Below are 21,823 nucleotides of genomic sequence, written 5' to 3'. Positions count from 1 at the left end.
ATTTCTAAAGAAAGCTGAAAAGGTTGGCCTGACCCTTGGGTCCCAGCTGGTCTCATGAGCTGGAAAGAGACCAATGTCTCCTTCCTTGAAGTCAACAGGCCTCTGATCTTGGCTTACTGTGGGAAACTGCAACTTAATATTTTCTTCTTTCAAAGAAACACAGATGATTGTGGCTTTGGCTCTTTGTCTCTTTAGGTGATGAAGATGGGAGAGGGAGGAGGGGAACAGGCTCTGCTAAGTGCTCATATCTCATTTGATAGATAAAAGACTAATGAGACAAGGAAAGGAAGAGATCCACTAGAGGAAAAGTCGTGTGAGGGAGTTTGAAGCAATGAGACAAATCCAGGGACTGGCTCCAACAGAAGCAATATCCATCATAAATAAGGAGTGTGTGAGAGCCCAGGTGACTGGGCAAAGTCTAAAGAAAAAATCATGGAGATTCACCGCTGGAGTCTAAAGGCATCTGAGGCCACAGGGGCTAACATGGGCTGGGAGTCGGATGAATGTAGGTTCTGCACCACACCCCCACACCCCACCAGTAAGTTCCTTTGGGGTGACAGGAAACTTAAATGTTTGTTGAATTGATCTAGTAGCTTTTACCAGTCAGTAGAGGATGACTTTAGGCAGAGTCCAAACTGTTCCCATGTACAAGCATTTCTTAGAGTGACAAAGCTACAGGTGGTGCAAGAAGAAAGGGAAGGTAAAAAAACAAGTCTGTCTTCCAAGTACCAATAAAAAGGAGAAGTTGGGTTCCGTACTTTTATAACTGAGGTGGAGTAAGAATCTAAGGAAAGTAATCCAATATACTTCAGAGAACCATCATGTTTTAATGAAAGGAGCCCTGGACTTCTAGACAGTCTTGGCCCGACCTGTTGCTGTTTGACCTCTGCCAAGTCATATATTGTCTTTGAACCTGAATCTTCTCTTCTATAAAATGGGCATAAAAATAATATGGCCACATTTTCATGCTCTGAACAAGGAATTAGGTAGAAAGACCTGAGTGTGTGTGTGTTGAACTCTAAAACTTACTAATTGTGGGTCATTATGTACAAAATTTTTAATCTTTGTTTTTTCAAGAGAGTAAAATTAAAGAGGCTTAAGAAAGTTTTTAAAAGTGTCTTCAAACAAACAGCCAACCAGTTTTCCAGAATAACAAATTACAAAAATAATCACTGAGTCTTGTTGTTGGGTCTCTGCTGTTGTGGGCATTTTTGCTTTCCTAAAGTCTGAAAGCATGCTCCCTTTCCTCCTTACCTTAAGACCTAGTCTAAGTTCCGTCTCCTCCCGGAAGCCTGTCTATACTACCTCCATTCTTCTTTTCCCTTACTATCACAGATGTAATTAAAGCACATACATATAGTATGCAATTTGGTATGTGTTCATCTTTTCTGCCAAGACAAATGAGATTATTAGTTCCTCGAAGACAAGGCCTTGGTCTCTTCTTTCTTTGGTACTCCTCCTCAGCATCTAGAACAATGTTGGACACACAGAAATAGAACTGAACTTAAAGCCAGAGTATGTAGGATCATATCTTGGATATGACACTTATTTAGTTGTGTGATCATAGATGAGTCACTTTGTTTTTCTAACCCTTAGTTTTCTCTTCTGTCAAATGGAAATTGTATTTATGTCACATACCTTATAGAACTCTTATGAAGAAAATTCTTTAGAAACATTTAAGCACTATGCAAATTTGAGTTTAAAAATAATAATAACTTACATTTACACAGAACTTTAAGGGAGTAGGTAGATGGTGCTGTGGAGCACTTAGCCTGAAGAGAGGAAGACCCAATTTCAAATCTGGCCTCAGACACTTACTAACTGTGTGACCTTGGGCAAGGCACTTAACCCTGTTTGTCTCAGTTTCCTCATCTGTAAAATGATATGGATAAGGACATGGCAAACCACTTCAATATCTTTGTCAAGTAAACCTCAAAAGGGGTCATGAAGAGTTGGACCTGACTGGAAACAACTGAATAATAATAACATATAACGCTTTAAGGTTTGCAAATTTCTTTTTTTTTAATTTATTTATTTTTTATTTAACTTTTAACATTCATTTTCACAAAATTTTGGGTGCCAAATTTTCTCCCCTTTTGTCCCCTCCCCCCACCCCAAAACACCGAGCATTCTGATTGCCCCTATCACCAATCTGCCCTCCCTTCTATCATCCCTCTCTGCCCTTGTCTCCATCTTCTCTTTTGTCCTGTAGGGCCAGATAACTTTCTATACCCCTTTACCTATATTTCTTGTTTCCTAGTAGCAAGAACAGTACTCGACAGTTGTTCCTAAAACTTTGAGTTCCAATTTCTCTTCCTCCCTCCCTCCCCACCCCTTTCCTTTGGAAGGCAAGCAATTCAATATAGGCCATATCTGTGTAGTTTTGCAAATGACTTCCATAATAGTCGTGTTGTATAAGACTATTTTTCCCTCCATCCTATCCTGTCTGCCATTACCTCTATTCTCTCTTTTGATCCTGTCCCTCCCCATGAGTGTTGACCTCAAATTGCTCCCTCCTCCCCATGCCCTCCCTTCCATCATCCCCCCTACCCTGCTCATCCCCTTCTCCCCCACTTTCCTGAATTGTAAGATAGGTTTTCATACCAAAATGAGTATACATTTTATTCCTTCCTTTAGTGGAATGTGATGAGAGTAAACTTCATGTTTTTCTCTCACTTCCCTTCTTTTTCCCTCCACTAAAAAGTCTTTTGCTTGCCTCTTTTATGAGAGATAATTTGCCCCATTCCATTTCTCCCTTTCTCCTCCCAATATATTTCTCTTTCACTGCTTGATTTCATTTTTTTAAGATATGATCCCATCCTCTTCAATTCACTCTGTGCACTCTGTCTCTATGTGTGTGTGTGTGTGCATGTGCATGTGTGTGTGTGTGTAATCCCACCCAGTACCCAGATACTGAAAAGTTTCAAGAGTTACAAATATTGTCTTTCCATGTAGGAATGTAAATAGTTCAACTTTAGTAAGTCCCTTATGACTTCTCTTTACTGTTTACCTTTTCATGCTTCTCTTCATTCTTGTGTTTGAAAGTCAAATTTTCTTTTCAGCTCTGGTCTTTTCATCAAGAATGCTTGAAAGTCCTCTATTTCATTGAAAGACCAATTTTTCCCCTGAAGTATTATACTCAGTTTTGCTGGGTAGGTGATTCTTGGTTTTAGTCCTAATTCCTTTGACTTTTGGAATATCCTATTCCATGCCCTTCGATCCCTTAATGTAGAAGCTGCTAGATCTTGTGTTATCCTGATTGTATTTCCACAGTACTTGAATTGTTTCTTTCTAGTTGCTTGCAATATTTTCTCCTTGACCTGGGAACTCTGGAATTTGGCCACAATGTTCCTAGGAGTTTCTCTTTTTGGATATCTTTCAGGTGGTGATCGGTGGATTCCTTGAATACTTATTTTGCCCTCTGGTTCTAAAATCTCAGGGCAGTTTTCCTTGATAATTTCATGAAAGATGATGTCTAGGCTCTTTTTTTGATCATGGCTTTCAGGTAGGCCCATAATTTTTAAATTGTCTCTCCTGGATGTATTTTCCAGGTCAGTTGTTTTTCCAATGAGATATTTCACATTATCTTCCATTTTTTCATTCTTTTGGTTTTGTTTTGTGATTTCTTGGTTTCTCATAAAGTCATTAGCCTCCATCTGTTCCATTCTAATTTTGAAAGAACTGTTTTCTTCAATGAGCTTTTGAACCTCCTTTTCCATTTGGCTAATTCTGCTTTTGAAAGCATTCTTCTCCTCATTGGCTTTTTGAACCTCTTTTGCCAATAGAGTTAGCCTATTTTTCAAGGTGTTATTTTCTTCAGCATTGTTTTGGGTCTCCTTTAGTGGGGTGTTGACCTGCTTTTCATACTTTACTTGCATCTCTCTCATTTCTCTTCCCAGTTTTTCCTCCACCTCTCTAACTTGATTTTCAAAATCCTTTTTGAGCTCTTCCATGGCCTGAGCCCATTGGGTGTGCTGGGATACAGAAGCCTTGACTTCTGTGTCTTTCCCTGATGGTAAGCATTGTTTTTCCTCATCAGAAAGGAAGGGAGGAAATACCTGTTCACCAAGAAAGTAACCTTCTATAGTCTTATTTCTTTTCCCTTTTCTGGGCATTTTCCCAGCCAGTGACTTGACTTCTGAGTATTCTCTTCACACCCACTTTGCCTCCAGATCCTCCCAGCCAGCACTTGGGGTCTGAGATTCAAATGCTGCTTCCCAGCCTCAGGGTTTTTGGCGGGGGTGGGGCTGCTATTCAGTGTGAGATTAAGTTCAGGTGCTCAGCTGGGGGCAGGCCCACCACATGGGGCTCAGTTCCCTCAGGGGGTTTATGCAGAGACCTTCAACAATGGATCTGAGCTCCTGCCTGCTTGGGGAGCCCTGGTCTGCTACCACCTCCACTGCTGCCTCCCGAGGGGGCCTGACTTATGGGGGTACCCCACTCCCCTCTAGACCAGCCAAAAAAGACTCACTCACGGCCAGTGCCTATGGGTGGAGGGACCTGCACGGCCACTGGAGATTCCGTCCCTGAAGCCTGCTGGGATCCGCTCCTCTCAGTGCCCCGTGGCCAAGGCAAGGGTGGGTTCAGCTCCAGGTCTGGGGCACAACGGACCTTTTGCGAGAGGTTTTCAGGGCTCTCTGGAACAGAAATCTCCTCCCCTCCATTGTTCTGTGGCTTCTTCTGCTCCAGAATTTGTTGGGAGTTCTTTTTTACAGATATTTTATGGGCTGTGGGTTCGGAGCTAGCATATGTGTGTCTTTCTACTCCGCCATCTTGGCTCCACCCCCGCAAATTTCTTAACTATGTTATCTAATTTGATCCTTATGACAGCCCCATAAGGTTGTTGATTATATCTGTTTGATGGACTAGGAAACAGACACAGGGCATGTGACCCGCCTAATGTCTGAGCCAGGATTTAAATTCAGGTCTTTCTGACTCTTAAATTCCCCTCCCTGTCCACTGTGCCATCTATCTGTCATTCATTTCATTATAATCATCATCACCATCCTTGAAGACCACTTGTTATATACATACGTGCTGGGGTGATCAGTGTTTCAGGTCATGCCATGGTCCATTATGACTGGTGTCAATTCCAAGGGACACGTTTTCTGAGGGCATACTATTCTCTCTGTTTTTCATTTCAGAAGTTATAATCATAAGCTGTCAGGGTGAGAAAGAACTTTAGACATGATTTTTAGAACATTTTACCAATGAGTAATTAGGACTCAGGTGGGTTACCTGGGGCAGCTAGGTGGCTCAGTGGATAGGTTGTCAGGTCTGGAGTCAGGAAGACTCATCTTCCTGAGTTCAAATCTGGAATCAGGCACTAAGAAATGTTAGAGTTGTTCAAATCATATCCCTAATCTTTTGACATAAATTAGAAAAACCACTTACTTCAAGACAGATTCCTCAGCTCAAAGAGTTTATCTCATACATGGGAAAAACATAGCTTTACCATGTCAAAAATGACCCAGAAACTGATATTGAATGTAGTATCTATCACCTACAGGCTTCAGCACACCCTGGATCATCATCAGATAAGCTGGGAAATTAACAAATTGTAGAGAGCAGAAGGAGTGGGATTCCTTGGACATGGTAATGGAAAGCTGGTTAGGAAGCTACCATACTGGTTAACATAGTGAGGATCCAGTAATAGTAATTGTTTTTCTTTTACCCAGGAACCTTGAAGGTCTTTCCCTCCCAATTTGATTTTTTTTTTTTATTAAAGGGACCATCCTTGAGTAACTTCTTAAAGAAGGCTATTCACTGAATGGGTGTATGTCACTCAAAGTGAGAATGTGGTAAGACCTTAGCCTGAAAGAGCCAGGGTCTCACAATGCATCCTGGGCCATCTCCAGTCATGCTGATGAATATCAGGCCACTGGACCCAGATGGCTCAGGAGAAGAAAGTGAGGTTGGTGACCTTGCACAGCCCTCCCTCACTCAAATCAAAGTCAACTGCAAGTCACGTCATCATCTTGATGGCATGGTCCTCTTTGAGAATGAAGGGCAAACACAACAACAACAACAAGATAGGCTAAATCTAATGAGTCGACCAATTGATCATTCAACTCATCCAATTCAATTTAATAAAAGTGTATATATTGTGTGCCAGGAACTGTGCTAAGAGTTGGCAATACAGAGAGAAAGAATTATTGTCTAATGGAAGAAGACAATGCACAAAAGGAAGCTGGAAATTGGGGACTAGGGGGTATCTTATTCCGTGGAGTTGAAACTAGGTAGAACTGCAAGTGCAAAGTAGAGATTTATTAAAGGATTCTAATAAAAGAATTTAAACTCCTCTTGTGTGTTAGCAAATGTATTATATAACATATACAAAAGCAAAAGTCAAACAGTCCTTGCCTTCAAGGTGCAATATAGCATGTACCTCCATTAAGTATATATTAAATATATTAAATTAAATATATATTAATATATATAATTAATATATTATATGTATAAATTAAATTAAGTATATATTAAATAAATAGGAGTAGACAGTGAGCCTGTGATATGAGGAACTCTCACATGTAGGCATTCTCTCTACTAATGGATAACAACAAGTGCTCTACAACATATTATCTTAGAGACTTGCTATAGTACCTAGAGTGCCTAGAGAAAGGAATGGCCTTGCTAGGCTCACATAGTCAGTGTGTCAAAGGCAGAAGTGGAGTTCAGGTCTTCCTGCTTCCAAGACTAGCTGTCTATGTCCTATGCCATGCTGCCTCTCAAAATAAATACCAGGTAATTTTGTAGGGGAACTCATTCTCAGATAAGGAGGATCAGGCTGGCCTTCCTGAAGAAAGAGGCATTTGAGTGTAGACTTGGAGAAAGCTGGGCATTCTAAAAGGTGAAGGTGAGAAGGGAGTAAATTCCAGGTATGAGGAACAGCCTGGAATCATAAAAACCTATGTTCAAATTTGGACTCAGATACCTATTATCTGTGTGACCCTAGGCAAGTCACTTAACCACTATCTGCCTCAGTTTCCTCATCTGTAAAAGAGGGATAATTGTACCTATCTCTCAGTTTTGTGAGAATACAATGAGATATTTGCGAAGTGTTTTACAAGCCTTAAAGCACTATTTACATGCTATCTGTTGTTGTTACATAATGATGCCCCTAGTACAAAAATAAAGATATATGAAATTAAAAGGGAGTATGACAGCCACAATAGAAGTCACTTAGGAATTAGGAGAGGGGAGGGATAGGAAACTACAGGAGTACAGCACCAAAAAGCTTAATGGGATCATCTACCAATCACTGAACCGTAAAAATCATGTTAAAAAAATTCTCTAGGTTCCCAGAATTTGCAATTTCTATTTCTATTTCCTAGGTAATATAAACAAGAAAAGACCCAATGAAAAGATAAAGTTTAAATTAAGTGCAGCCCAGGGCCCTCTTCTCACTCTCCTTGCTAACTGCAGCACAGGCAGGTCAGACTCTATAGTCAATATTACCAATTAAGTAGTTACTCTCTCATCCTGATTATCCATTGCGTGCTTCCCCAGCCAATGTCTGTAGTCAGATTAGTGGCCTGGGTATGATGGAAGAAAGACAGAGTTGGCCCTTGGATGCAACAGAAATTAGGACCAGAACATTGACATAAATCAGGTTACCCTCTCTCCTCCATCCCTAGGGTAGAACTGTGTTGCTCCCATTGGTCAGAGCAAGCTTCCTGAATCATACTCAGTGTTGCTTGGAGAAAGCAGTCTGCAATGGGACTCCATGCAGTGATGGGTCCTCAGGTTCAGAATGTGAGCCTTGCTTCCAGATACTAAGGTAACGCAGATTTGGAAGGTGCTTGAAAAGTTGCAAAGCACTTTCCTCCCCAAATCCCCATGGGAGTGGTAGGTATTACAAGTATCGTTATCCTCATTTTATTACTGGAGAAACTGAGACTCAGATCTATTAAGTGACTTGTCATGAATCATACAACTAATACTGCTGATCTGGGATTCAAACCCAGAATCTTCTTGTGCTCTTTCCATTATACCATATCACCTCTGCTTCTCCCATTTCCAGAAGAACATTGGTTTTTAAATGTTAACTAGCCTCCAACTGGTGAGTTTTTCTACATTTTGCTACTTCTCTTGTCTCAGGACATGAATCAGTTTTAATTGCAGCTCAATTTGTACTTCATAGGTTATGATAGTACTGCATAGAAGGAATATGACGTGTTGGGGCAATCAGTCAACAAAACAAAAATGCCTTTATTAAACACCTACAACATAGGCTGGAGAAAATGCACAGAGGGAAAACACTAATGTTTAGGGAGGTAGAGAAAGACTTTCCTGTAGAAGGTATGATTTTAGCTGAGACTTGAAGGATGCCAACGAAGTCAAGACACCAAATGAGCAAGGAGAGAATTCCAAACATGGGGGAAAGCCAGTGAAAATGCCAGGAGCTGGGAGACCAAGTGTCTTGTTTAAGGAATGGCAAAGAAGCCAGTGTCACTGGATAACAGCATTCTTAGTGGGGGAATAAGATAAAAGGAGACTGAAATGATAGGGGAACAGGGATAAGAAGGCAGAGTGAGGGATGGTGTATGAGTTGCAAGGAAGAAGGAGAGGTAGAATACCTTTTCCCAATCATAGAAGGGAATTGCAGAGTTAATGAATATGAATATGCTACATTTATGGATGATGGAAGATCAAGGATATGACCTGTGTGTAGTTGAGGTAGGGTGGGTAGGTCATGAGAAATGACTATGTTAAGGAACTGCAAGGTAGGAATATTTGAGTATGTTGAGTCATCTTTCTTAAGGGTCTTGCAATCTATTTGAAGATATGATTCACATAGAAGAAAAAAATTAGAAAACAGCATGAGGTATTATCAACTGTCGGACTGTGTATTATTAATTATATATGTTTAAATAGAAAAAAAGGAAAGATAATTGTGTGTATAAGAATTCAGTGAAGGCTTTAACAAGGATATGGAATTCAGTTAGACCTTAAAGGGGTAGCACAATTTGAATAGTGAAAGAAATAATACTAAAGACTTCCTGGTAAGAAAACCATGACTTCCTTAAAATTTCAGAGAAGCTCTTGTTTCCTTCAATACTCAGTTCAAGCACCATCCTGATTGTGCTGAGGCCATTTTTGATTCCTTAAATTGCTAGTTCTTCTGTAATCCCACCCAAAACGATACCTTGTATCTATCTATGCTTTGTATTTGCTTACTTGAACCTGTGTGTGTGTGTGTGTGTGTGTGTGTGTGTGTGTGTGTGTGTTGTCTCTGCCAATGGAATGTAAGGTGCTTGAGGGTAGGTATAGTTTTATTGTTGTCTGAATAGCAGGCTGTTACACCTGGCTTAGAGTCGATGCTTGAGAACAGCTTGTTGACTGATTTGGAGGAATGAAATGTTGGAACATGTTTAGAAGAAAACAAATTGATTTAGCTGGGGGAGAAGGCACATTTTACATAGTAACAATAAAGCTGGATGGAATAAAAAAAAGTACCAGATTCTGGAGGGCTTTGTGTCTCGGACTGAGGAATTTATAACTGAGTCTATCAGCTAGGTATTTTGTTTACTACTTACCCACTAAGTATAGGCTAGGGAAAGCATGACTAGATCAGGGCTTCTTAAATTTTTTCCACTTGGGACCCCTTTTCACCTGAGAAATTTTTACTCGACTTTGAGTAAGTAGGAATATAAATCAAACATTTACTGAAAATAAATCATAAAGAAATTTATTTCAAAACAGTTCTTTGGTATACATATAATTTTACCATTTTATTAAAGACGAACTCAAATTTGCATACTAATAAGACAGATGTGCTTGTTTATTTTTACATAAAGAATTAAATCTTTGTGATACTGCAGGACATGGAGCACCTTCAACTTTTTTTGGAGTTGGTCAACATTTATAATCGTCAGTGCTGAGACTACTGCTTTGTATAAACACATAGTACAAAGTGGCAGAAATGTGTTTAGGGCCATTTTAGAATTTGTTGGAAATTCTGTCCTAATTCCAAGATAAAATTCATTTGACAATTTTGTATGTACAGTAAAAACACTTCAATTCATAGCATACAATAGTCTCAAGTTGGAGCTGAAGTGTTTGTGGCAGCATTCTTTGGTGTTGTGTTGTATAACAGCATGCATAGTGCAAAGTGCACATGTTGTGTATTCAGAACCAAGGCTGCAGTGAAGTTGTATGATGTAACATGGTCAAGGGCTGCCAGAAACACCTAAGATTCATTACATGTTTGATTTTTTTTTTATTGTTGCACATTTGGAAACCTTTTACTATTACCAAATTTTTTGTGACTCCCACATTCAGTTACATGACCCCATATGGGATCAGGACTCATAGTTTAAGAAGTACTGGTCTAGATAACAGTTTATTTGAATAAGACCAGAGTTTATGGAACCGCAGTTACATAACTAGTAATTCTTGCAAATTCACATGAAAGTTAGGATGGGGGGGGGGGTAGACCTGTGGTAGTGCTGAGCCATGTTCCAGTGAAGACATAGTTGTACAGAGAGAAAAGTTGACTTCTTGTAAAGTCTAGTCTGCATCCTCATGGAGGGTTGGGGGTAAGGAGCGCCCCTGGGCATGGACCAATAGAAGCCACAAGTTGTGGTAGAGGCACTGAAATTGTCACAGGGAAGAATTTCTTGTTCACCCCAAGCAGAAAGAGGAGCAACCTGCTCCCCGCTGTCCCTCCAGTGGATGTCTGTAACATGGTCTGATGTCCTGTTATCTTGCATTATTTAATAGCTCTGGTAGACTTCAAGCTTAATATGACAAGGAAGTTAAAAAAAAGCATTATTTAAGGGTATATTAACATTAACATGATGCATCATGACTAGAATGAGAAAAATAATATTCCTTCTGTATGCCCTTCTTGTTTAACCAAACTGTCATGTTCTGTTCTGGGCATCACATTGTAAGAATGATGTTGACAAGTTGCCATACATCCAAAGAAGTTGACCAGTGAGGTGAGTGAAATGAACACTGTGCCAAGTAGCAGTCAGGTGAAGGAGCTGGGCATATTAGCCTGGAATAGAGAAAATTAAGAGTAAATATGAAGCCTTTTCCAAGTATTTTCAAATATCCATTTGGAAGAAAGACTAGACTTGTTTTGCTTGCCTTTAGTTAGAAAAAGTAGGATCAATAGATGGACATTCCAGTGAGCCAGATTCTTGCTCATTTTCGGGAAAATCCTCTTAACAAATACAAATAACTAAAGGTATCCAAAATGGACTGCATTGGGAGGTTGTAAGTTCTCCATTCATGGAAGTCTACAGGTAGAGACTGAATGGACCCCATGTTGAGTATGTAATAGATTCCTGTACCATGAGCTGTGAGATTCCTTCCATTTTGGAGGCAATATTTGTTGGCCCCAACAGACCAAGGAGAATCACGCTAGATTCTTCAGTAGAGGAATGATATGATGAAAATTACATTTAGGGAAGATAAATCTAGAGGCTACATGCAGGAAGAGTTGCAAAAAAACAGAGGTAGAAAGTCTAGTTAGAAGGCTGTTTGTTTGACCTGGCACAATGGACAACTGAAATGATCATTGTTTTTAAGTAAAGTTATCAGCACGGGGTCATTTGTGAGTCTTCCTCAAAATGGTGGATGTTCTATTGATGCCTTATATTTTCCCCACCATAGTGATTTCCCAGAAACACTCCTTCCCACACCTTCACACAAACATATGTATACACATCACACTCTCCCTTATAACAAAGACAAACAGCAAAGTCAGCTTAATCATCTCATTTTATATCACAACAATATTGGGAAGTAGATAAGGACCTAAAAAGTTGACTGATTTATTTAAATGATGTATTTTTGTCTAAGATCCCTAATACTTTGAAAACAGCAGTCTCACTGCAAATGAATTTCCTTTTCAGATATCAAGAAACATTGGAAACAGCAGGAAACTTTTTATTTCTCTCTGACTTAGTTGTCTTTCTGGGTCATTGGAAAAAAAAGTCATTTCTCAGCTCCTCAACAGAAGACATTGAAGATCACAAAGTTAATGTGGAACATGAATATATGTGAAATTTTAGAATCATGTACAGCCCCAAATGTTTAAAGAAGTTGTTGGCTGATATTTATTTTTAATTTTTTTCCTTTTGTTTTTACTAAATGCCATGTTGCACACTCCTGCTCCACCTGAGAATGGGGAAGTGAGCTTCTTCATCAGTGTCCTAGGACCAAGAAAATATGTGTATTTTAGAAATACATGCCAACAAAAAGAGAAACCTTTTTAGTTGCCAGTTAACCAAAAAAGTCAATCAATTGCAATAGCACATTGTCCATCAGAGGAAAGTTGACTCAGTCAGGGATCAAAGCTATGATCTATAACTTGTTTATTCCCAGTGGATCTCACCCGTGCAAAAATGGATCATGTGGACAGCAAAGTCCCTCTTTCTTTTCATTTAAGAACTTAAGAGATTGCTTATCCTTTAGCTTCACATTATTGTAAAGGGATGGATCAATTCTCTTTGTCCAGTTTTCTTTTTTTGGAAAGGAGAGAGAGAAAGTAAATAGCTTTTTTAAGCACTTGTATTGGTATTTTTACTATTCACAGCAGTTGTATTTGTTACTGAATTGGTTCAATTCAGCTAACACTCCCTAAGCTTCATGAGCAAGCAAATCACCATGCTTTGGACTAGGAGAAAGACAAGGATTTTATAAAAACATCCCCTGCCCACATATGGCTTACCCTGTAAGAGTAGGATAATATACATAAAGCAATTAACAACCTGGCAAAGTTCTGCGTGTGTGCATGAAGGAGGTTCAATCAAAATGCTGGTGGTCTAAGGCATAAAGTTATTTGTGAGCTTGGAGAAGGAATGAGGCCAACAGGAAAGGATCCTTAGAAGTGGGAGCATGTGAGAATAGGTAGTAATTTAACAGGTAGAGGAAATGTTCAGTGCCACGGGAGGGCTTGAGGGGTCAGGGCAAACTGGAAGGAGAAGTATTGGGCATTTCAGTAATAGGGGACAATGTGGGTAAATGTGTGGAGGTGAGAAAATTCAGTGAGTATTCCATAAACTGGAGCATAGAGGGATGTAACTGACCAAGCTAGAGTCAGAGTAGTGTGAAATTGTGAAAGGTCCTGAATGCTAGGGTTTTAAACAATAGGGAACCATTGAAAGGCTTCTAGCAGATGAAGCACACAGTCAGACCTATCAGTACATTAAAAAGAGCAGTCAGGAGGCACTAGAGCTGGGAGAGAACAGAGGCAGGGTAGGAGCTTGGTACAGTTGTCCTTGGGGGAGGTAATGTGAGCCTAGAGTAGGTTAGACTATGGTTTCAAACATAGGACAGTGGGCAAATGGTGAGACCACAGGAGTAAAAGAGGGGAAAACAGCAAAATCAGGAGCCAGAATAGCCTTTGTGAGTAAGGAGGAAAGCCCAAGCAAACAGTAGGAAAAAAGTAATATGCCTAAAGATGAAAACAGAAAGGATGCTCAAAGCAAGCAGAACTCAAAAACCATGATCCAGACAACAGATACAGAAGCTTGGCTTCATCATCTGACGGAGACGGGGAGGGACTATAGGCACAGAATGTTACATACCCGGAATGCAGACACTTGATCAGTTGGTTTTGCCTGTTTTTTTGTTGTTATAAGGAAAATTTAATGTTGTGAATGGGAGTGAGCTGAGTTGAGAGTGTACTATCGTGATGCAATATCTGGTAGTCACAAATAATAAATTAGTAAAAACAAAAGGAAAAAAATTAAAAATAAATATCAGCCAACAACTTCTTTAAACATTTGGGGCCATACATGATGCTAAAATTTCACATATATTCATGTTCCACATTAATTTTGTGATCTTCAGTGTCTTCTGTTAAGGAGCTGAGAAATGACTTTTTTTTCCAATGAACCAGAAAGACAACTAAGTCAGAGAGAAATAAAAAGTTTCCTGCTGTTTCCAACATTTCTTGATATCTGAAAAGGAAATTCATTTGCAGTGAGACTGCTGTTTTCAAAGTATTAGGGATCTTAGATAAAATACATCATTTAAATAAATCAGTCAACTTTTTAGGTCCTTATCTACTTCCCAGTATTGTTGTGATATAAAATGAGATGATATTTGTAAAGTGCTATATAATAATCTTAATATTATCATCATCATCTTAGTAAAGGAGACATCATGGATAACGCATCACAGACCTTAAGAGATTATGTAAATGCTAGCTATTATGCCCTTGCTACCTATCAAAGCAAAGAATCAAATTGTGAAGGGAAATGAGATTTTGCACTTTTAGTGTGTGGTCAGCAGAGGGCAGAGTTTACTGTTTAGAAATTGTTTTTCTGGTCATGCATGGGGGTGTTGGGAGGGAAAGCAGCTGCATATGAAAAATTATAGTTTCTGTCAACATCTAGTAAATTTCTTAAGTGCAGGAAAATGGCCAAAATGGCAGAACTTAAAGACAGCCTCACAGTTCGGTTAGCCCCTAAATTTGGTGCAGCCTTTGGGGAACTTCATCACACAGAGGTGTGCTTTTTGGTGAAACAAATGCCTTTTAATGATATTTCTTTATTTTAGCTATAGAGAGAAACACAGGCCAAGAGAAATGATATTATTCTAATGTTCACCAGCTGCCTTAACATAGCTTAGCTAGCTGGGTTCACAATTAAGCTAAACGGAGATCATTCGGAGAGTGGAGCCCAGGCTTCATTTTAAACCTCAAGGAATATTGTTAAACAATATATGATTTGATTTCTTTAATCAAGAAAAAAAAACCCCAACTGAGCATTTGTAGATAGGGTCTCCTACAAATAGGTCTCCACCTTCACCCTTTCCAATCACTCTATCAGAACATCATTTTCAATATTCGTATTCCAGAAAGCATATCAGGCATTTTGAAGGATCAGGGAGTTGTCTACAGGATTATCACATTGAGAAGCTTTTGCTTATGACTATACTTTTCATTATTGTCAAAATCCATGTTGGTTTATAGTTAAAAAAAAAAGAAAACAAAACTTGTATCCTGTATTAATTTCATTCTAAGATCTAGTAGATTATGGTACTGAGACCAAGGGTGAGAGTTTGATGCCCTATCAAACTGGGCCAATCAGCTTTGTAAAGAGGGACAAAAAATGTTCCACACTTCCAAGACCCTCTAACTTTCAACTGATGGCTGACTTATAAACTAGACTCTCAAGGGGAACTGAATGAGAAAGTGTGAATGTGATTTGGTTAGGGGTGCTAGGAACCTTGCGAATAACAGGGAACAAGGTAGAATTACCTAGAATGAATTCACATACTCAAGCTGTCTTTCAGTCAAGGGACAGTTTATGGTAATAGCAGAGGGTGAAGTTCCTTTGGGGAATTTGCAACTTAATGGGGGTGAATCTATAGCTTATATATCAAAGAGATTGGGAAAGGAATGTAGAGGACACTAATGCACGTGGTCAAGGTGTCTTTGGGAGCAGGCATCAATAATCTATGAATGGGTGTCTGCAGAGGTAACTTTGTTGATACCAGAAATTGAGGGAGAAAAGACGGGTTTTGTTTAATTGCCAGAGGCATGGATTTTGGAGATCTGGCTCAAAAAGAGAGTCAGTATTCCTGTATCTGTTCTGATTAAGGGCATGTGGTTCTGCAACAAGGGAAAATTTTCTCACAGGAAACTGGGTTGCTTTCAAAGACATGTCATAGGGTTTTGGGGGTTCAAGTCCCCACCACACCATCAAATGTGGTTTAGTGGAAACCCATCCCTACTACTGTAAACACAACTCTGAGCAGAGAATCTGAAAAAACTGGGTCAGAAGCACCATCTTTACAAAGGACACAAAAAATTAAAAACAAAATTCTCTACTATTCTTTTAGTCAGATGTATTGAGTCTCTGCCAATAATAACCATAATGGCATCTTTTATAGGGTTATAATTATATTTCATATAATTATATGCATGTATATGTTTGTATGTATATGTATGTATGTATGTATTCAGTGCTTTCAGATTTGCAAGAAAGGCATCATGCTATAGTGCATAGAGAGCTGGTCAGGTAGATCTAAGTTCATGTTCCCTCTGGCATACATAGCCTGTGATTCCAGACCAGTCTAAACTTTTCAGTTCTCTAGAGAACTCTCTAAGGTTAAAAGTTGCAGAGAAGGTGCCAACCTCTGCTGGTTGAGGAAGGTTTCCTTACCAGAAGTTCCTCATACTAATGTAAACACAGAACTATTGAAGAAAAAATTTCCAAATTTTTCAAAGTGATTTAAGTAGATTATCTCATTGGATCCCAACAATGTATGGGGTAGGTAAGTGTTGTTTATTAATTATACCCATTTTATAGATGAAGAAACATAGGTTGAGAGAAGTTAAATGACTAACCCAGGGCCACACCACCATTACGTGTCTCATAGGTAGGATCTGAATCCAGATTTTCTTGAATCCAAGTCTTTTTCTCTGTCTACTGTACTACTGCTCCCAAGTAGAGGACCTGGTCCTTGGTTCTGTTGAGAAATTTTCAGTTGTTTTTCAGTTGTATCTGACTCTTTCTGGCCCCATTTGGGGTTTTCTTGGCAAAGATACTGGAGTTTAACATTTCCTTCTTCAGTTCATTCTACAGATGAAGAAACTGAGGCAAAGAGGGTTTAAGTGACTTGCCCAGGATCACACAGCTAGGAAACGTCTGAGGTCAGATTTGAACTCAGAAAGAGGAGTCTACCTGACTCCAGATCCACTACTCCATTCACTGCGTCACCTAGCAGCCCAAGCTAGCTACTACCTTAGAGTAAAAAAAAAAAAAGGGCCCGGGAAATGTGTCACAAGATAAATGTTTTGATAGGTAAGAATGGAGAAGTAAAAGTCTAGAGCATGGGGGGCTTGGCAGGAAGAACAGTTCCAGTTAGAGTGAGTATCCATTCATTAGGGAGCTAGAGTTCCTCATGAAAGAACCAGGCATAGGTGTAAAGGATATTAAATGGGGGAAAGGAAAGAAAGTTGGAGTTGAGGAGGGCGAGGAAAGCAAACTTTGTCAGCTTTGCCGAATTCCTGCTATCTGCCTGGTCGGGTCCCTGATGATACAGAGCATCTGTATAGGGTGTCTGATTGGTCAGTTGATCATAGCCACCATGAAAACAAGCACTATTACATAGGACTTAGGACTATAAAATGTTTGCTGAGCTACCTTCCAACTCAGAGTCAGATTTCTGAGGATATCACAATATATTGGCAAGAATGTTGGATTGAGAGCCAGAGATCTAGAGTCAAGTCTCGGTCCTCTCACTAATTAGCTTTGTGACATTGAACAAAGTTATTTAATGTTATTTAATGTTTCCTTATCTCTACAATAAAAGAGTTGGACTAGATGATCTTCCAGTTCTAAAATCAAGTCATTCAATAATAAAAGCCTGTCTGCGAAAGCGAATGGGAAAGGTTGATATCACTCCTTTTCTCCAGCTGTCTCTGCTCCCACGGACCCCGCTCTTCTGTCCTGTTTTTTTGAGTGACATCCTCAAAAGTCTCCGTGCTTTCCCCATGTGAATTTTATTCTTGGCTTTTTTGTATCTGGGGAAAGATACAAAATGGCACTTCTCTTTTATTACTGGCTGATTTCTTTTCCCCAGTAATTTTTCTTGTGCTTGTCTTCCCTTCCTACCCAAATTGTAAACTCCTTGTCTGTAGGGCTGGTGTCTTTGTATTCCCTCTATAGCACCTAGCACAGAGCTTGGAAGGCAGTTATAGGATCATATATTTAGAACTGTCATAGATTGTAGAGGTTTTCTAGCCCAGCACCCTGATTTTACAAATAAGGGAACTGAGCCCCACATAAATAAGATTGAGTGCGAGGGATAAGATTAGGATCTAAATCCTTTCACTCCTAATTCAGGACTTTTTCCATTACACTAATTCACATTCCATAAATATTTGTCAATTGATGGACTTAAGTAGAGAGGGGAGAAACAAGCCAAATAATTCCTCTTTAAATGCATATTCTGCCTGAAAAGGGAGGCAGGTTCCAAAATGTCAGCAACAGTGAAGAAACACACACACACACACACACACACACACACACATACACATACACACACACATACACATACACATACACACACACACACACACACACACACACACTCACCTCTGTCCCCCAGGGATTATTAACAATCTGAAAAAGTCATGTCATTGAATTATTCCCTGAAGTTCATTTAGTGATAAAGTTGCAGGTTAGTTAGGCTTGCTAAAACTCCTGCACAGAGCTTAGTTAAGAAATTGTGGAAAAGGAGAGATTGATATAGGGTATAAATTAAGACTGTCTGGAGGCTACAGAGATATGGGGGATTTTTTTTCCTGTTAAAGTATCTAGCCAAGTCCTAGAAAATAATGAGTGGTTGCCATAGCAACCTTGCTTTCACATGACACACACAGAATAACATGAAAAGGAATGGAATCAAAGGGGCCAACCTGGTTTTAGGCTTTAATTTTTTTTTTCTGGGGGGAGGGAGTTAGGGGGAGGTCATTTCTCTACTACCCAAATAGTTTATAAGACATATTGAATTTTTTCCTTGTATAATTATTAGGAAAAATAAAACTTCTTTAGCAAAAAGAAATTAATTCAAGAGAAAGGGAAATTAAGACTGGTTCCCTTTCAAATAATAATGTCATTCTCCTGCTCTCCCATGCTGGCACATCCTCTTTGTCCACTCCGTCCAATCAAACATTTATTATTATCTTGTATGTGTAAGTATGTCACTGTGCTAGGTACTAGGAATACAAGGCCAAAATGGAAAGCAGTCCCTGTCCTCAAGATGCTTACATTTTACTAGGGGGTGGGGGAATTACAACAGGCAAATAAATGAAGGTGTACATGGACTAATGAGGTCACCAATTAAGAGACTATAAGAAAAAGAAAAAAGGGAAAAAGGTTCAGGATATGTTCTCAGAGAACCCACAGTAGAGGGGCAAGAGTGTATGTTAATCTAGCAAAGGATATACACCATCCCTTTCCTCTCCTCTCACAAAGAGCTACAAAATTCTTTCTCTGCTATTTTGGGAGTCATTTACCTGAGTCAATCAATCCTTATATTAGTCAGTATTTGTGAAGCATCTCTTATGATTGTGAAACTGTGTTGAACACTGTGGAAAACAGAAAGAAGTGTAAAACTCAGTCTCCATAGATTTTCAAATAGCTTATAGTCTAGTAGAGGAGAGGGAAAATGGGATGCTACAGTGAGTGATATTCAAAAGGTGTTCCGAGAAGGGACAGTTGTGGGCTGGAATCCTTGGGGAATGCTGAAGCTATGAATGGAGGAGGTAGCACCTTTGGAGTATAAATATGACTTAAATAAATGTAGGGGAGGTTTTAGATAATGGTTAGTTTTGGTGGGTGGTATTTCAAGTGGAGTAGCATCCTAAGCAAAGGCAAGAGGCTCGAGCCTGGTATATGCAGGGCACAGTGAGGTCACTTGTCCAAATGGAGTAGAGCTTGTATATTGGGGAACTGTGGGAAATAAGGTAGAATAGGTTGGATGGTGTCAGATTTTAAGATACCTGGGAAAGCAGGCAGAGCAGTTTCTCTTTAGCCTTAACCCTGTGCTTGTTTTGGTAGAAGATCTAGAGCCTCTGGTTGAGATTAAAAGAGAGAAGGAATATCATGAAAGTAGTCCTAAAGGAGGAAGATGATTCTACATCAGTATGTGAGAGGTTCTTTTTTTTTTTTTGTCTGATCCCCAGCTCTGTCTCTCATACACTGAAAACTCTAGAACAGTTCTCCAAAACTGGTCTGTATTCTCAGACCTCCCTCACCTCCCAAGCTGGCCCTGACTTTATTTGAAGCTTTTGACACAGTGTAGTGACTTGCTGATCTCTAGATTCATGAAGAATTGAGAAGGATGAAATGGATTAAGGCTAACGAGAGAAAATTTTTCGACTCTAAGAAAGGTATAAAAACGTGAACATGGATGGGACTGGTGAGATTGTGGAGTCCCCTTCTTTTGAAGAATTTTTTAAGCACTATTTGGAAAAATGTAAACATAGCCCTGTTTGAAGTCAAAAGAATCAACTAAATTATCCCTATATGTTCCTTCCATACCTGGACATTGATGACCCTTTCCTAATTTGTGAGTTAAATATGTTAGCTAAAAAGGCAGCTACAAAAGTGACCTCAGAACCAGGGAAACCTGGATTCAAACCCCACCTCTGACAAATATTCCCTGTTTGATTCTCAACAGGTCACTTAACCTTTGAATGACACAGGCAACTTTTCAAGAGTATTTATTTCAGAAAAAAGGGCCAACCTGAATCAAGAGAAGAAGAATTTCCTCATCTGGAAGTTTGCTATACTGATGAAATCACATATCCAGTCCCATCTCCTTCTTTACCTTAATTTTGGAATCCTCAATCCATCTTTTTATTTCTTCTTCTGGTTGGTTTAGGTTCTGTCCTCTGGAGTAAAATCTCTTGAAGTCTGTTGTTCCCTCTCCTGCATCACAGCTGGTCCTTTCAGTGTTTGAAGATATGCACTGTGCCTCCTTTATTTCTACTCCGTGTCCTTCGCTGCTGATAGGATGTCGTTCAACATCTCAGCTGTCTCTCGTTTCCACCCTCACCCCCACCTCCTCATCTTGTCTGTTGGGTATGTGGGGGAAGGGCTCTCCACAGTGTGAGAGGGGTTGGCCTATATCATCTTTTCCAGCTCTAAGGTGTTCTGATTCTTATTAATGTAGTTTGGGCATATGTCACAACAGTGTCACATTCAATTCAACACATACTTATTGAGTGTCTGCTAAGTGCAAGGCACTACTAGACATCCAGTCCTTTGGACGTCAGAGTAATCTCATGTCACTAGGAAAAAAGTAGCATTTGGGGAAAAAATACCATTTGGGAATTCCCATTTTTCCTCCAGTACGGTTTACATATCACTTATCTCCTACTTAGTACCTTGAGCTCTTGTGTGGCCTGCATTATCCCAAACAGCACTCCGATTCTTCCTTCACTTCTCCCATCTGCTGAACCCCCTGTTTCTTAGCATTGAATTCTCCTCTTCTATGGCACTTCCAGTGCCCTTTTCTCCAAGTTCTTGTCATCTTTGGGCTGTAGCTGGGCTTCTGCATGATGCTGCCTTGAGCTTGAGGTCATTGACGAATTTATTCATCATTTTGGAAATCAGCTTCAACCCTTTGACTAAAATCATATTCTTAGGGAAAAGAGATGGAACATGGAATTTTACATTTGCTATGAAAAGTAATTCATCAAATGATTAATACTTATTTATTAAATGCCTAATGTGTGCTTGAAACTGTAGTAGTCTCTGAAGAGGAAAGAGGCAGACAGAGACACAGAGAAGGAGACAGCAAGAGAGATGTTACAGAAAAGTATGATTTGTTCCCTAGCCTCAAAACATTTATAGTATAGTTGGATATGTATATGTATACATATGTATGTTTATGTATATGTATATGTATGTGTATATATGTATATATATAGTATCTATATATGCATATATAGATATAAATTCAACTCAGTAGTTATTAAGCACCTACTGTGTGCTAGGCACAGTGCTAAGGATACAAAAACAAAACTGAAACAGTTCCTGCTCTTAAGGAGCTTATATTCTTCTGAGGGTAGAACAGAAGACAACATGCCCACATCCACATACAGGTAAAACTGCGGAAGATGAGAGCTGGGGGCAGGGATCAGAGTAGGTGTCAGGAGAAAATGGTAGTGGAATTGAGCTTTCAGGTGAGAAAGGGACTCTAAGAAAAGATAATAAAGAACTCAAGGCAATGTGTTTAGTGCCAAGTGAGGACATCAGACAATGAGGAGGAGTTCAGTGGAGGGAAACATCCCTTCAATCTGATGGACAAGGAAGACTTTGCTGAAAAAGTAGAACCTGAA

At 39.5% G+C, this 21,823-nt stretch overlaps 1 protein-coding gene and 1 long non-coding RNA gene across 3 annotated transcripts in view; one reads left to right on the top strand and one right to left on the bottom strand.

The window, feature by feature from the left end:
* Positions 1-21,823, top strand: part of DPP6 (dipeptidyl peptidase like 6) — a 1,325,443-nt gene that overhangs the window by 354,632 nt on the left and 948,988 nt on the right. The window lies entirely within an intron of this gene.
* LOC140532958 (uncharacterized) lies at positions 9,665-20,539 on the bottom strand. Its single transcript, XR_011976751.1, has 2 exons — positions 20,308-20,539; positions 9,665-11,005 (listed from the first exon to the last, which is right to left on the bottom strand). It is a non-coding gene; the product is annotated as an uncharacterized lncRNA (long non-coding RNA).

The sequence above is a fragment of the Notamacropus eugenii genome, chromosome 3 (assembly GCF_028372415.1).
Source record: "Notamacropus eugenii isolate mMacEug1 chromosome 3, mMacEug1.pri_v2, whole genome shotgun sequence".
NCBI classification, from domain to species: domain Eukaryota; kingdom Metazoa; phylum Chordata; class Mammalia; order Diprotodontia; family Macropodidae; genus Notamacropus; species Notamacropus eugenii.
The sequence above is the reverse complement of the archived record's forward strand: the minus strand, read 5'-3'. Positions and strand labels throughout refer to the sequence as shown.